General features: G+C 36.0%; 1 protein-coding gene across 3 annotated transcripts in view; it reads left to right on the top strand.

The window, feature by feature from the left end:
- Nucleotides 1–13,770, top strand: part of NALF1 (NALCN channel auxiliary factor 1) — a 705,934-nt gene that overhangs the window by 230,777 nt on the left and 461,387 nt on the right. The window lies entirely within an intron of this gene.

Genomic DNA, 13,770 nt, shown 5'->3' with positions numbered 1-13,770 from the left:
GTCACATCTTTCCTTAGGACACCAACCTCGTTGCTCCTGCAGTAAAATGTAGGATTGTTGGAGCCTCACCAGAGGCCACAGGTATAAGGAAAAGGCATGGGAAGCACAGGGAGAAATGTATTTAGTCTTCTTAGTTCTCATGCTAGAAGGAGGAACTGCATGGGAAGACTTCCCTAAGAAGGGGTGCTGATGCCCAAGTACTAGAAATACTTGGAAAATTACAACTGTGATGTTTACATTCAGAATCTGAGACCTATGGAAGGCAAATAAAACTGTGGTGCTCGCGATTTGGTGATATGGACAAATCTTTAAATAACATGCTTTCTATGTTCTTAGCTCTATGGTATGTAATTTGCATAGATAAACATGCTATACTGATGTGATTTCTATCTTTGAGAAGATTTCAATGCAACTTTTATTTGTGCATCATTGTATAAGTGCTGATGTAATGAATGAGAAGTCAGGATGTAGAATCTCGTTGTCAGCATTCAAGTTTTGGTTTTACCACTTTCTGATGTGTGATCTTGGGCAAGTTATTCACATTGTCTGAGCTTCCATTTCTGTATCTGTGAAATGGGAATCACAAAGGGGTCCACCTTATGTGGATGTTGAGAGGATTAAATTATTACAGTTCAAGGCCTTGCAATAGTAATATCTTGCCTATGGTGGTAACTAAGCCATCATTTTTACCCTTTGTTTCTCTTTTTGATGTTACTATTATTTTTATCTCCAAATCTCTATTTGTTTTTTTCCAACTAAAATGACTCATGTTTATTTTTTAAATGAATGTATAATAGTGGCACAAGTGATATTTTGATAAATGTGTTCAATGTGTAATGATTAAATAATGGTAATGGACTTATCCATTACCTCAATTATCTTTTGTTTGTGTTGGGAACATTCAAATGCTTAACCTTTAGCTATTTTGAAATAACAACAAATTATTGCAAACTGCTGTCTCTCTACTCTGCTGTTGAATACTAGAACTTATTCCTTATTTTAAACTACATTTTCATACCCATTAACCATTTGTCTTCATCCACCTCCATTTAACCCAACTGTATTTTCATACCCATTAACAATTTGTTTTCATCCCCCTCCATCTGACCGTTCCCAGCCTCTGGGAGCCACCACTCTATCCTCTTCCTCCATGAGATCTACTTTTTTAGCTCCCACATGTGAGTGAGAACATGAGATTTTTATCTTTCTGTTCTTAAAATAGTTCACTTAGCATAATCACCTCCAGTTCCATCCGTGTTGCTGTAAATAAGAGGATTTCATTTTTTTTATAGCCAAGTAGATATTTCCTTGTGTATAAATACTACATTTGACTTACCCATTTATCCATTGATGGACATAGGTTGATTGCATATTTTGGCTATTATGAATAGTGCTGCAATAAACAAGGGAGTGCAGACATCTCTGACATACTGATTTCCTTTATTTTGCATATATACCAAACAGACTGCTGGATGCTGACCTTTTTTTTTTTTTTAAAAAATTTATTTATTATTATTATACTTTAAGTTGTAGGGTACATGTGCACAACGTGCAGGTTTGTTACATATGTATACTTGTGCCATGTTGGTGTGCTGCACCCATCAACTCGTCATTTACATCAGGTATAACTCCCAATGGAATCCCTCCCCCCTCCCTCCTCCCCATGATAGGCCCCGGTGTGTGATGTTCCCCTTCCCGAGTCCAAGTGATCTCATTGTTCAGTTCCCACCTATGAGTGAGAACATGCGGTGTTTGGTTTTCTGTTCTTGTGATAGTTTGCTAAGAATGATGGTTTCCAGCTGCATCCATGTCCCTACAAAGGACACAAACTCATCCTTTTTTATGGCTGCATAGTATTCCATGGTGTATATGTGCCACATTTTCTTAATCCAATCTGTCACTGATGTTGACAAATGGGATATCATTAAACTAAAGAGCTTCTGCACAGCAAAAGAAACTACCATCAGAGTGAACAGGCAACCTACAGAATGGGAGAAAATTTTTGCAATCTACTCATCTGACAAAGGGCTAATATCCAGAACCTACAAAGAACTCAAACAAATTTACAAGAAAAAAACAACCCCATCAAAAAGTGGGCAAAGAATATGAACAGACATTTCTCAAAAGAAGACATTCATACAGCCAACAGACACATGAAAAAATGCTCATCATCACTGGCCATCAGAGAAATGGATGCTGACTTTTTAAAGATAAGTCGTATGCCTTTGTAATCCTTTGTATCTTGCCACAGGGCCTCATACTGGTCTTGAGATCTAAGAGAAACACAATGACTGTTGCTATTTTCTCTTTTATTATTATTGTTCCCAGGTCTCACACAGAGTGATACAACACAAATACCAAATGTATTTCTTGGATTATTATTAGAAAAATATTCCTGCAAATGACATCTTGAGATAAAAGTAATCTTATAAAATTATTTACACAAATACTGTGCCCTGGCTGATATATTTCCATGGAGTGATGGATGAAAGTCATCTCTGAAGAACGCTTGATCTACAGATTATTTGTTTCATATTTATTAATCCCAAATCTTATATAATAAAACTGATGTGAAATTAATTAAAGATTATGGGAATGCTGCTGAGAAAGTTGACTAAAATAGTTTGGATGCCATGTTACTGTATCATAAAAATGTTATGTTAAAATAAAACCAAATAAGCTTATAAATTTAGGAACGTTTCATTTTAAATTCTAAAATTCCCTGCCTTGACTCTATAATGCTAAAAATATTTGCACTACAGGATAAACAAGGCATGTTCTCATCGATTTAGCTGTACTCTCTGTCATATAGGGCAGGTTATAATTTTTATTTTCTTCCTCTAATGCCGTAGTACTTAGTAGTCGAGACATAGAATTTGTTTATAACCTTCATCACTGTGTAAAGTTGTTTTCTTCTTTTTTTGGCAGAAGTTTCTTCTAATTAGAATGTTAAATGATTTCCTTTTCACTCACCAAAGCAATGCTATAGAAACAAGAAGGCAAGTTAAATAATATTTTAAAACATTCAATGATTCCAATCCTTTTTGAATATAAGATTTGCCCTTATCAAGCATTTGCCTAGATGATGTTTGATTGTAAAGACTAATTCAAAACAGCTATAATATAAAATGTGTTAAATGATAATTCTCAAATATTTGTATATTCAAGAAATATTTATTAGGCGCCAACTACCTTTCTCAGGTGTTAGGAATACCATCATGAGGAGAGCACAGTCTCACTCATAATAACACATGTAGATTGTTACAGAAATAATAATAAAAGAATGCAATGAGCACAGCAAGGACCTGGGCTGGGCATGACCATCTTTACTTGAAGTTTCAGGCACAGCATTATGCCTGAATTAAGACTTGCTCTTTGTCAGTGTTTGCTTAGTGCTAGTGATACCAGGATTGATATACCCCAAACCTGTGTCCTGAAGAAGCCTGGGATCTGAGGAGAGCATACATTCCTAAACACACAGTGGTATGGGGTATGCACAGGCTGCAATCAGGGCACAGGGTGTGGAGTGGAACAGCTAGTACAGACAGGGTAGTTAGGGAAGTTTCTTAGATAAAAATTTAAAGCACAAATTTAGCTGATTTTTTTAAAGTGTAAGTTGGAGGTAGAGGCCAAGGACACTCCAGGACGAGTAAATACTATGAGCAAATGCTTGCATGGCATGGAGTGTCTACAGAACTATAACGTTTTATTTGGCTGGGTCATCGGGGAGAAAGGAAGGTGAGTTCGTTAAGAGATGCGTTTGAAAAAGTTGGCAGGGATCGGATGACTGCAGGGTCTTGTGTTCCAGGCTGCAGCTTACAGGCCGTATTCTGTGAAAGACCAGAGGGGAATGGCATTAGACTTTGCCTCGCAAGTCAGTTGAGCTGCCATGGAGGGTGGATTAGAAGGATTCCATTTGGCTTCCAACAAAATAAATATCTTACATTAAGTAAATTATCTCTTCATAGGAACAGCTTTTTTTCCCCCCGTTATTTCTCTTGAGAGAATAATTTGCTTTTACTGGGAATGTGCTGTAATCCATCAACTGTTGTAACAATAATCAATCAGCAATTCTTTATTGAGCTCCTGTTGACGAAAAGCATTTATGTGTTACGTGCGTATAGGGAAGCCAGATGTCAGCCATCAGTGTCTCTGATTCTTCCATCTTAGCGAGATCTGACCCCACTTAGATGTGTGAAGTCGCCATTCATTGCCTTGAATTGATCTCGATCCTGCCCCACAGCCCTTGTCTAGCCCGGTTCCTCTGCCCAGAGAGCTTTTCTCCAAAATTTTCCAATAGCTATCTTCTGAATGATTCAGGTACCAACTCTTCAGAGAGGTCTCTCAGCTACTGTCTTGTCTCATTGCTGTTTGTACTGTTACTAGTGTTTCCCTCAAAGCTTGCATCACTCTCTGAAACTGTCTTATTCAGCAATAAGTTCATTTTGTGATTGTCCCTTATCCTCTTCTCCCTCTGTCCTATCCCAAGTGATGAGACTCATTCAAGTGGGGACATCCTCTCCCTCATTCACTGCTATCCTTCAGCACCTTGAGTGGCATCCAGCATATAGTCAGCATGCAATAAATACATGTTGAATGAATGAATGAATGCATGAATCACACTTTCCCTACCTAGGTTACTCAGTGAGAGTTCTCCATTCCCATAAACAAACAGGTCTAGTTATATATTTTGCTAAATAAAAGAATAATCTACTCCTGGAAATAAGTGATACCACTTTCATGGGAGGTAGAAGCAGTCTGCCAATGTTCATCTTAAATAATGTATTCTCTCCCAATGTTCATGTTAAATTATGTATATATACAATCTTTATATAGATATATACTCCCAGTGCTTTCATATATAGGTTCATTGCTATGTTTGATTTCCATAAACACTCTAGCAGGAACAGATGATGTCGTTTTTAGATGTCACTTATGAGGAAAGTTGAACTTAAGGCACTATATGGTACAGAGTAGTTAAAATGAAATCTGTTGAGTTTTAGTCTTTGCACTCACCATGCTGACTTTTTAAAGGCTAATTTGACTCTCTAAGTCAAGAATCACAAGCTGAAATGCCAGTGAACATTAGACAAGTAAGGAAAATGGATGAGGTAGACAGAGAAGGGATAGTCCTTTGGATCCCATGTAACATGTAGGTATATAAGAGTTCTAGATCATTACTCAGTTCTCAAAAACTTGGATTTTAACATCCCATGTGTGACGCTTTATTGGATTATTTGTGGCTAGTTCAGTCCTCCCATTTGCATACTTTTGGTTCCAACATGGGCTGGAAGATAAAATGATCTGTAGAAAGAGGGGTTTCAGTCGAATATACAGCCTGCACTGGACACACCAGCATGTGGCAGTCAGGTACAGTACTTTTTGGCAAAAAAGAAAATGAATCTGCCACAGCAGCATTCATTGACTGAGAGCTTAATTGTTCATTAAAGGAAGAAAATAAAATTTTAAAGCCTGTTTACACAGGGATCATCAGGTAGCAGCATTTTAAAGGGGCTAGAATATAACACAATTAGCGAAGGCTTTCTTGTTGAAAGGAAGTACCTTGAAATAGTAGTAGGTTTGTGTTGTGGTTTGAGTTTTGAGTATAGGAGAAACATAATAAAAATTCCCTAAATAGAATAATTACATCATGAGTAGAATTCCCCAACAACGTAAGAAATAGTTTACCTTAATAAATTATATATATATATATACACACACACACACACAATAAATGTAATATACATTGCTTAACAAAGATATGTTCTGAGAAATATATCCTTAGCTGATTTTGTCATGCCAGCATCACAGAGCATGCTTAAGCAAAACGAGGTGGTATAATCTACTGTACAGCTAGGCTATTTGGTATAGCCTAATGATCCTAGGCTGCAAGTCTGTATAGCATGTTACTGTATTGACACCATAGGCAGTTGTAACACAGTGATCATATTTACATGATAGGAATTTTTCTGCTACATTATAATCTTATGGGAGCACTGTTCTTAATGTGACTAATTATTGACTAAAATGCCTTCATGTGGATCATGACTATAATATATAATATAAATTAACATAGTCTCATAAGAAGACAACAAAATCAAATCAATGGATCAGGTTTACTTCATATATTATGTACTTTTAAGTGCGAGAAAAGGAGATTTAAATACTGGGCAGTTTTAAGAAAAATAGACAATAACTTTGCTGTACTGGAAAAAAAAGTCATATAGAGGCTACCAAGTATATTATAAAATTAAGACTGGTTTAAAGAATACTATAAATTTGTACTTTAAAATCTATTTCCCTTTACCGTACAAAATTGTACAAGAAGAATTAAAAAGTAAGAAGCATCTGTTGCTTCAAAAGCTAAAGAAATGAAGTATGATATAGAAGAAGCTAGAATTAGAAATAGTGAAAAGGGTTTATCTTTTAGCATTTTTTCCTTGAAAATAAATGGTTAAATGTTAGTCTTGATCAGTGTCTAGCTGGGGCACCCAGAAATCAGTCTTTTACAACCATACAATTAAGAAATGTTTGTTTCATATTGTGAGTTCTATAGTATCGGTATGAGACAATTCCAAATAGTTTGTTGTTTTAAAGCTTTCAATGAATGGATGCCTGAGCAAACTCATCCATATTTTATTTCAGTTTGTATCTTGTTTGGCAGCTTTGGTTTTGGATCAAGTTATTCTGGGTAATGGATTCAGTAATTCAACCGTGTGACAGTGACAGTTTCTGCTGCTTTGCTGTGCAGGAGGGATGTGATTCACCTGCTTTATGCTTCCTTTGGCGCAGATTCCAACTGCACTGATGAGGGCAGGTTGGCGCAAAAGTAATCATGGTTTTTGCCATTACTTCTGTTGGCAAAAGCAGCAATTACTTTTGCACCACCATGATAGGTTGCTTCCCCTACTTATTTTCCCTTCCATAAAATACTTTTTTCACTTCCATAAAATGGTTTTCTTTACAGCTCACTTCTGTGATTTTTCTTACTAAACATCCCTCAATTTTATTGAGGTTTAGAATTTAATAACTGAGTAAACTACAGATGAGCAAATTATACCTGCAAATTTGGGATAGGCTTCTGTTTCAATCAATGAACTGTGCAACTAGTAGGTTGTGCTTTGATAGGAACTACTGCTGATAACTGCAACTAACATTAAGTAACAGTCATGTGCAGCTTATGGGGCTAAGTGTCATCCATGCATGGCTATTTTTGGTTTTTCAAACAAACCTACAGGTTCATTACAATTATTACCATTCCCATTTTATGGATGGAGGAATTGAAGTTTAGAAAGGCTAAGAGAATTGTCCAAGGATAATCAGCTAGTAAATAGTGGCTTGCATACAGGGGACACATTAGAAACTTACGCTAGCCTCAAAGGGTAAATTATATAGTTTTGCTGTGTCCCCACCAAAATCTCATCCTGAATTGTAGTTCCCATAATCCCTGTGTCATGGGAGGGGCTCGGTGGGAGATAATTGAATCATGGAGGCGGTTACCCCCATGTTGCTGTTCTCGTGATAGTGAGTTTTCAAGATATCTGATTTTTTTAAGTGGTGTTCCCCCTTTGCTCGGCACTTCTCTCTCCTGCCATCATGTGAAGTAGGACATGTTTGCTGCCCCTTCCACCATGACTGTAAGTTTCCTGAGGCTTCCTGTGCCATGAGGAACTGTGAGTAAATTAAACACCTTTCCTTTATAAATTACCCAGTCTCAGATATGTCTTCATAGCAGCATGAGGATGAACTAATACAGTAAATATCAGTACCTAAAGGAATTTGAGTTTGCAGGTGTGTGAAAGTCAAAAGCCCACCAGTTTATAGAGGGAACACCAATTGTGAAGACATTTACATATTCGCATTTGACAAAAACATATTAATTATTGCTTGTGTGTACTAATGATTGTGATGTAGATTAATATGAAGTAGAAAAGGTAATTTACAAATAGGCCTGTTACCCTTCAGCTTGTGTTACTATAATCTTATACTCCTACTTGTGGGACTTATTCCTAGCACTTTCCTAAAACAGTTCTACTTAAAGTTGATTGTAATTCCCTTGTTATAGCCAATTCCCATTGTAAACCATTTGCTCTCTGTAGAGTACTCTAGCATGTGACATCAAGACTGCATTTTTCCCTTTAGGTCTGTTTTTCTTCCTTCTTGAGAGATTTGCTGACTTTTGTTGATTCTCCCAACATTTTTCACCACAGTTCTGCTGCTGGTCCTTCTTAAGCCTTCTCTCCCTGAAATGTGGAAAATCTCACTACCTTTCCATCTGTTTTCATATCATTTCCCATTTGTGTTTTTCCCTTTGTCTGGTTTTCTGAATCCTTTGCACGTTAGCTGAAGTCCCACTTCTTAAGTATTTTATGTTACTCCAAGATCTTTTCCCCTTCTCCTAAACTTCTGCTGCAATACTACAATTTGGAAAACAGTTATTTTCTGACATGTTCATATATGTTAATTTTTTTAAGAACTCATGCTTACATTTGCCTTTTATTTTTTTTTAATAAATTGATGGAGTACAAGTGCAATTCTGTTACATGCATAGCTTGTGTAGTGGTGAAATGTGAGCTTTAGGGTATCCATCACCAGCGTAACATACATTGTACCCATTAAGTGATTTCTCATCACCCCTGACCCTTTTCTAGGTGACCTATAAATATGTAGAAAGGGGAGGAGAGTAAACTAGGCAGTTAGTCACTGCCTCCCTACCATCTTTGCCTTCCTTTCTAGAGGTCTGTCACTAAATACATTTTTTATGGTGAATAAATGCTTGTTGATTAATCAGTTGATGTTCTCTACCTGGTATCAGCCTGGTAATTGTACACAATTTCATAAAGGACTAAAGTAGTCAAAACACATGTATCTTGATTATTTTAAAATATGAAAATTCAAATAACTCTCTGGACATAATAGTATCTAGAACAAATATATGAGATCAATTTGGTAAAACAGGATATATGTATGTATATCCATATATACAGTGTGTGTATATATATCCATACATATATATATTTTCCATATATATATTTCATATATATATATACACACACATACATGTATATGAAAAATATTGGACAAATGTATGATAAAGTTAGAAAACTGGATTTGTTCTTACCCTTATTAATAAGGAGGAAATAAAAGAGAAAATAAGTTTATAAGGGTTTAATGTGGTATTTATGAGGACCAGGACATACGATATCACAAAGACCAGAGTAGGAGGTGAATAAATTGGACAGGAATAAAAAAGTGATAGGCTAATGTTTTAGCATCAAAAACAGAATGGTCGTTCACAAAGATCATCTATAAAATGATGCATTATGATAGAAAAAATGGAGCTTGAAATGACCTCAGAAATTATTGATTCTAGTTATTCCTTGTCTTGGTGAGGTGACTGTGGAGTGAAGAGATGTGTGATTTTCTCAGGGTCAGCAATTACCTATGAGTTCTTGAGTACTCTGACACAATTTTTTTTTTATATTTTACGTTATTTTCAGAACGTCTTATATTTGTGTTCATGTGCTTCATATACATGAAGAGCTTTAAACACTTATTTTAAAAGTCACTACCAAAATTTTCTTCCTTTATATGAAAATATAAAAGCATATTTCTTTCATCTGAATATGCTCTTCAGAAGTTCTTTCACTTATAATCAAAGGCTGTTTCCAAACATAAAACATAAAAAAGAGGGGCATGAATGTAAGATCACCAGACCAACTACTCTCCTTTCTAAGAATGCATCATGTCTTACTTTGCACGCTAATCCTCCCTGAAGACAGACCCTAGTTTCTAAAGGAGTTGCATTAAGTGAAATCCATGCACCTGGCCATTCCCCCCTCTTTTTTTTTCCATGAGGCTTGTTATAAAAGTTTCTGCTTTCATTTCCATCTTTTTCTGGGCTTTCTTTTTTTCCTAGAGAACTCATGATACAATAATCGTATTCCATTTATTCCCTCATTCATTTCAAAATGCAATGTTTACTTTCAGATTTTTCTTACTTATATATAAATATGTGTACTTTCATTATCATCTGGTTCAACATAAGTGGTACCAAATTTAGTAGTGTTTAAGCCTAATGAATGAAATTTAGCTAAAATTTGGATTTTTTACTCTCCACTTTTGGGTTTGTTGAGGGAGTAGGAGCAAGTGACATTAGTCTACAGAGATAGTTGGAGACAGGATGAGGAGGCCATTAAAAAGTGGAAGAGAATGAAAGAGAAAGTATGAGAGGATCAACAGTTCCGGGAATGTCCATATGGGGAAAATATAGAGGTTGGGAGTGTTATTAGGGAGGTGGGTTCCCTAGGAAGGAGAGAGAAGGGAAGACAGAAGAGAGTAGGAAAAAAATTATAAAGGCCTCTCTATGGATATCAGCCAAGGGCAGGACCTTCATGCCCATACTCTTTTATATTTCCTTCCTCAGAAACCAGAATCCAGAAGCATCACACAGTAGTTGAATTACCCAAGGATGTAAAGGCAGAGACGAATCAGTCAAATATATGTGTGTATGGATGGATGGAAGGATAGAGAGATATGGGAATGGATACAGAGATATAGTATTTTCCACCAGAGCATTTAAAGTGTTGATATCCTATTACAGACACAACACCTTGATGTGGCACATTAAACTCATTTTAAATTAAATAGCATATGCAAAGATGTTTTGTCAACCAAACATCTCTGATAATACAATAGGTATAATTTACTTTTATTAACATATAAATTTATACTTTGTAGACTATGAGATGTGGAGGATGAAAACATGCATCATTGTAATTTCTGGAACCTGTAGGAGTTTCATCTTTTTTAAGTCTTTGAAGGGGAGACTGAAGACAGTCAGAGAGAGGCTGTGGCATGAGAGAGAATTAGGTGGCTAAACTGATGTTTTTCTGGTTGGCTTTGTAAAATAAAATGGAACTCATGAAATACTTCTGATATTTCTGGCTATATATATATAATCTGCATCAAGTGAGATGAATTCTCTCTTGATCTGATTTCAGCAAGGATATGTAGAGGCTTATCATAAAGAAAACCAATTGTCTTGCTGCTTGAGGTGTTGGCAAGCCTATGCATGACTAGTCAGTGCAATTGGCCAGCCAGGTGATTTTCAGGAGCGAGTCCTGCTGTGCATCCCGGTTGTTCATGCCTCCCTCTGTAATAAAAAGCTCTCAAGAGGGACTTCTTCTCTGGATTCTGGATATCTGATAAACTCAGTGGCATTGTTTCTGCTGTGTTTACCAAATTTTGGAAGTCATTTTCTCATAATTTAATAAACTAAAAATCAAAAGTAAGATCATTTAGCTGCTGTCATAAAAGATAATTTTCCCCATTTAAAATGTATGACTCATTGTTATAGTTTGATATTCTCAGAGTCTGGTCCTCATTTGTAAAATAATGGGAGTCACCCCTACACAGACGATGGGAGGCATGCGCGTAAGTCTTCAACCCAGGTCTCCAGTATAGCAGGCACAATCTTGGCAGGTCTTATTATTATTTATGCATTGAAAATATTTGAAGTCGGGGTAACAAAGTGGGACCTCTTCTCTATTAAAAACGAAAAACATTAGCCAGGTGTGGTGGCGTGAGTCTGTAGTCCCAGCTACTGGGAGGCTGAGGTGGGAGGATTGTTTGAGCCCATGAAGTAGTAAGCCATGCATGATTATGCCACTGCACTGCAGCCTGGGCAAAAGAGGGAAACCCTGTCTCTAAATAAATAAAATAATATTTGAAAGTACAACAAAAGAAGAAAAAACACTTTTTTTCCAACATAAGAGAATATTTCCAAAAGACCATCATATGTACATATTTAGGGCGATAGATTAAAAAGGCTAGATTTGAGTTCAGTTACCTAGGTAGCTGTCCCCAGCTGCCAGTCAAGTGAGCATAAATCCTCAACATTTCTGCTTAACAACTGATCTTTAATCATCTAAGATATGAGAATGTTGAATTGTGTCCTAGCATAAATATATATATATATATTTTTACAAACTATATCTCAGAACTCCTTTTTGTCTTCAAACAGCTGCCTTTTTATGCCAGATTTAGATCAAAGCGGTATGTGCAAAATATTTAAACCACCTATTAGATAAATATAAGAAAAATGTATTTTCCTCTATTATTCATTCAAAAGATATTGTTGAGAGCTTACCATATGGCAGGGACAGCAGGTAAAAAGATGGTAAAAACAGCATCTCTACTTTTAGGGGCTCTAGTGGTTAAAAATTACATATTTGTACAATGATGACTTTTGAGGACTATAAGAAATGCCTCCAGTGTAATGCAATTTGCTGGACAGGGGGTGATATTTGAGCGTTTTCCCAGTCAGATGGGGATGCTGAAGCATTTCAGGGAGAAAAAATAGCTCATAAAGGGCCCTAAAGTCAGAGACCCCACGGTGTTTTGAGAGAATAATGAGTGAACAAGAATGCTGCCTGGAATCGTGCAGTGGATTGAAAGAGTTGGACAAAGGTAAGAGTGGACAGATAGCAAACTTTCAAGTAACTCCTGTGTCATGGTAAGAGAATGAACTTAGCCCATTTATGCCAGAGGTTGCAAATTTTTTGTGAAAAAAGACCTTGGTGATGACCTTGAGCAGTATGATATCAATAACTCTTACAAGCTTAGTGTTCCAATAATGGAACACTAGGCATAAATGGGTTAATCTAACTAGGGGAAGAGAGTCTATCCAAGGCATAGAAGAGAGATAGATGATAGATTAGATAGAAAGAAAGATAGACAGATGAATGATTGATGTTTTAGAAAAGATACCTTGACTGATTAGTGAGAAGATCTTGAAAGCGAAGATACTAGTTCAGAAGCTGTAACACAAATCCAGAAAGTAATAATGTGAATTTCATTGAAAACAGAAAGAAAATAAGATGGAAATGAATACATACACACCCATATAATAGTTCATTCATATATATCTCAAGTAATATAAGAGAACATCTTTCATGAAATGTAAAAACTGTAAAACATTTCTGTCTCTATCTGTCTATCTAAAGTAGAATTTATATGAGTTGGTGATTAATTGAAATACAGTAAAGAAAAAGGAGTTATTGAGAAGGACTCCAAACTTTGTAGCTCTGTGACAAGATAAAAAGTGACATTGCTTATCAAAATGAGAAGAGAGAGCAACCGGGAGGGTGAGGGGAGATACTGAGTTTTAGATGGTTTCCGAAAAAGCAAGTCATTGCCCAATAAGTGATATTCAGTAGACAATCAGAAAACACAGAACTGTATCTTAAGAGGAATTATCAGACTTTTGAAGCCTAATGCATCAAGAGCATAGTTTAGTTGGAATTAGAAAATTGCCAAAAATCTCATTCTCAGTTTTCAGAGATATGATTCCGTGCTATAGAGAACAATATCGTACATTCTTTATAGATATATAGAAGTAGATCTCAAGTATTTTGTTTGGTCATATCTGCCCGAATAAATATGTGTATAGTGGGTGAGAACAGAATGATGTATTAGTGATTACTGCTATGTTAGTATTACTTTTACAAATAGCATCTTGGAGTTAATTGTCAAATAAATGAAGATGTGTTTTAACTATTAGTATAAATGTGCACATTTCATAGTGTCGACTTGGCCTTTAATTATATGTCCAGGAATTTTTCTTTAGTGCACATTACTCCTATGAAATTTAGCTCTAGGCATGACACTGTGTGATTATAAGAGTACAAGACATGGATGAGAAAGTAGGAAATACAACTTCTTCTAAGTAAAGTTTTATGTACTGGAGAACAGATTGGAAGTACACTG

The sequence above is a fragment of the Chlorocebus sabaeus genome, chromosome 3 (assembly GCF_047675955.1).
Source record: "Chlorocebus sabaeus isolate Y175 chromosome 3, mChlSab1.0.hap1, whole genome shotgun sequence".
NCBI lineage: Eukaryota > Metazoa > Chordata > Mammalia > Primates > Cercopithecidae > Chlorocebus > Chlorocebus sabaeus.
This window is presented reverse-complemented; position numbering and strand designations above follow the sequence as displayed.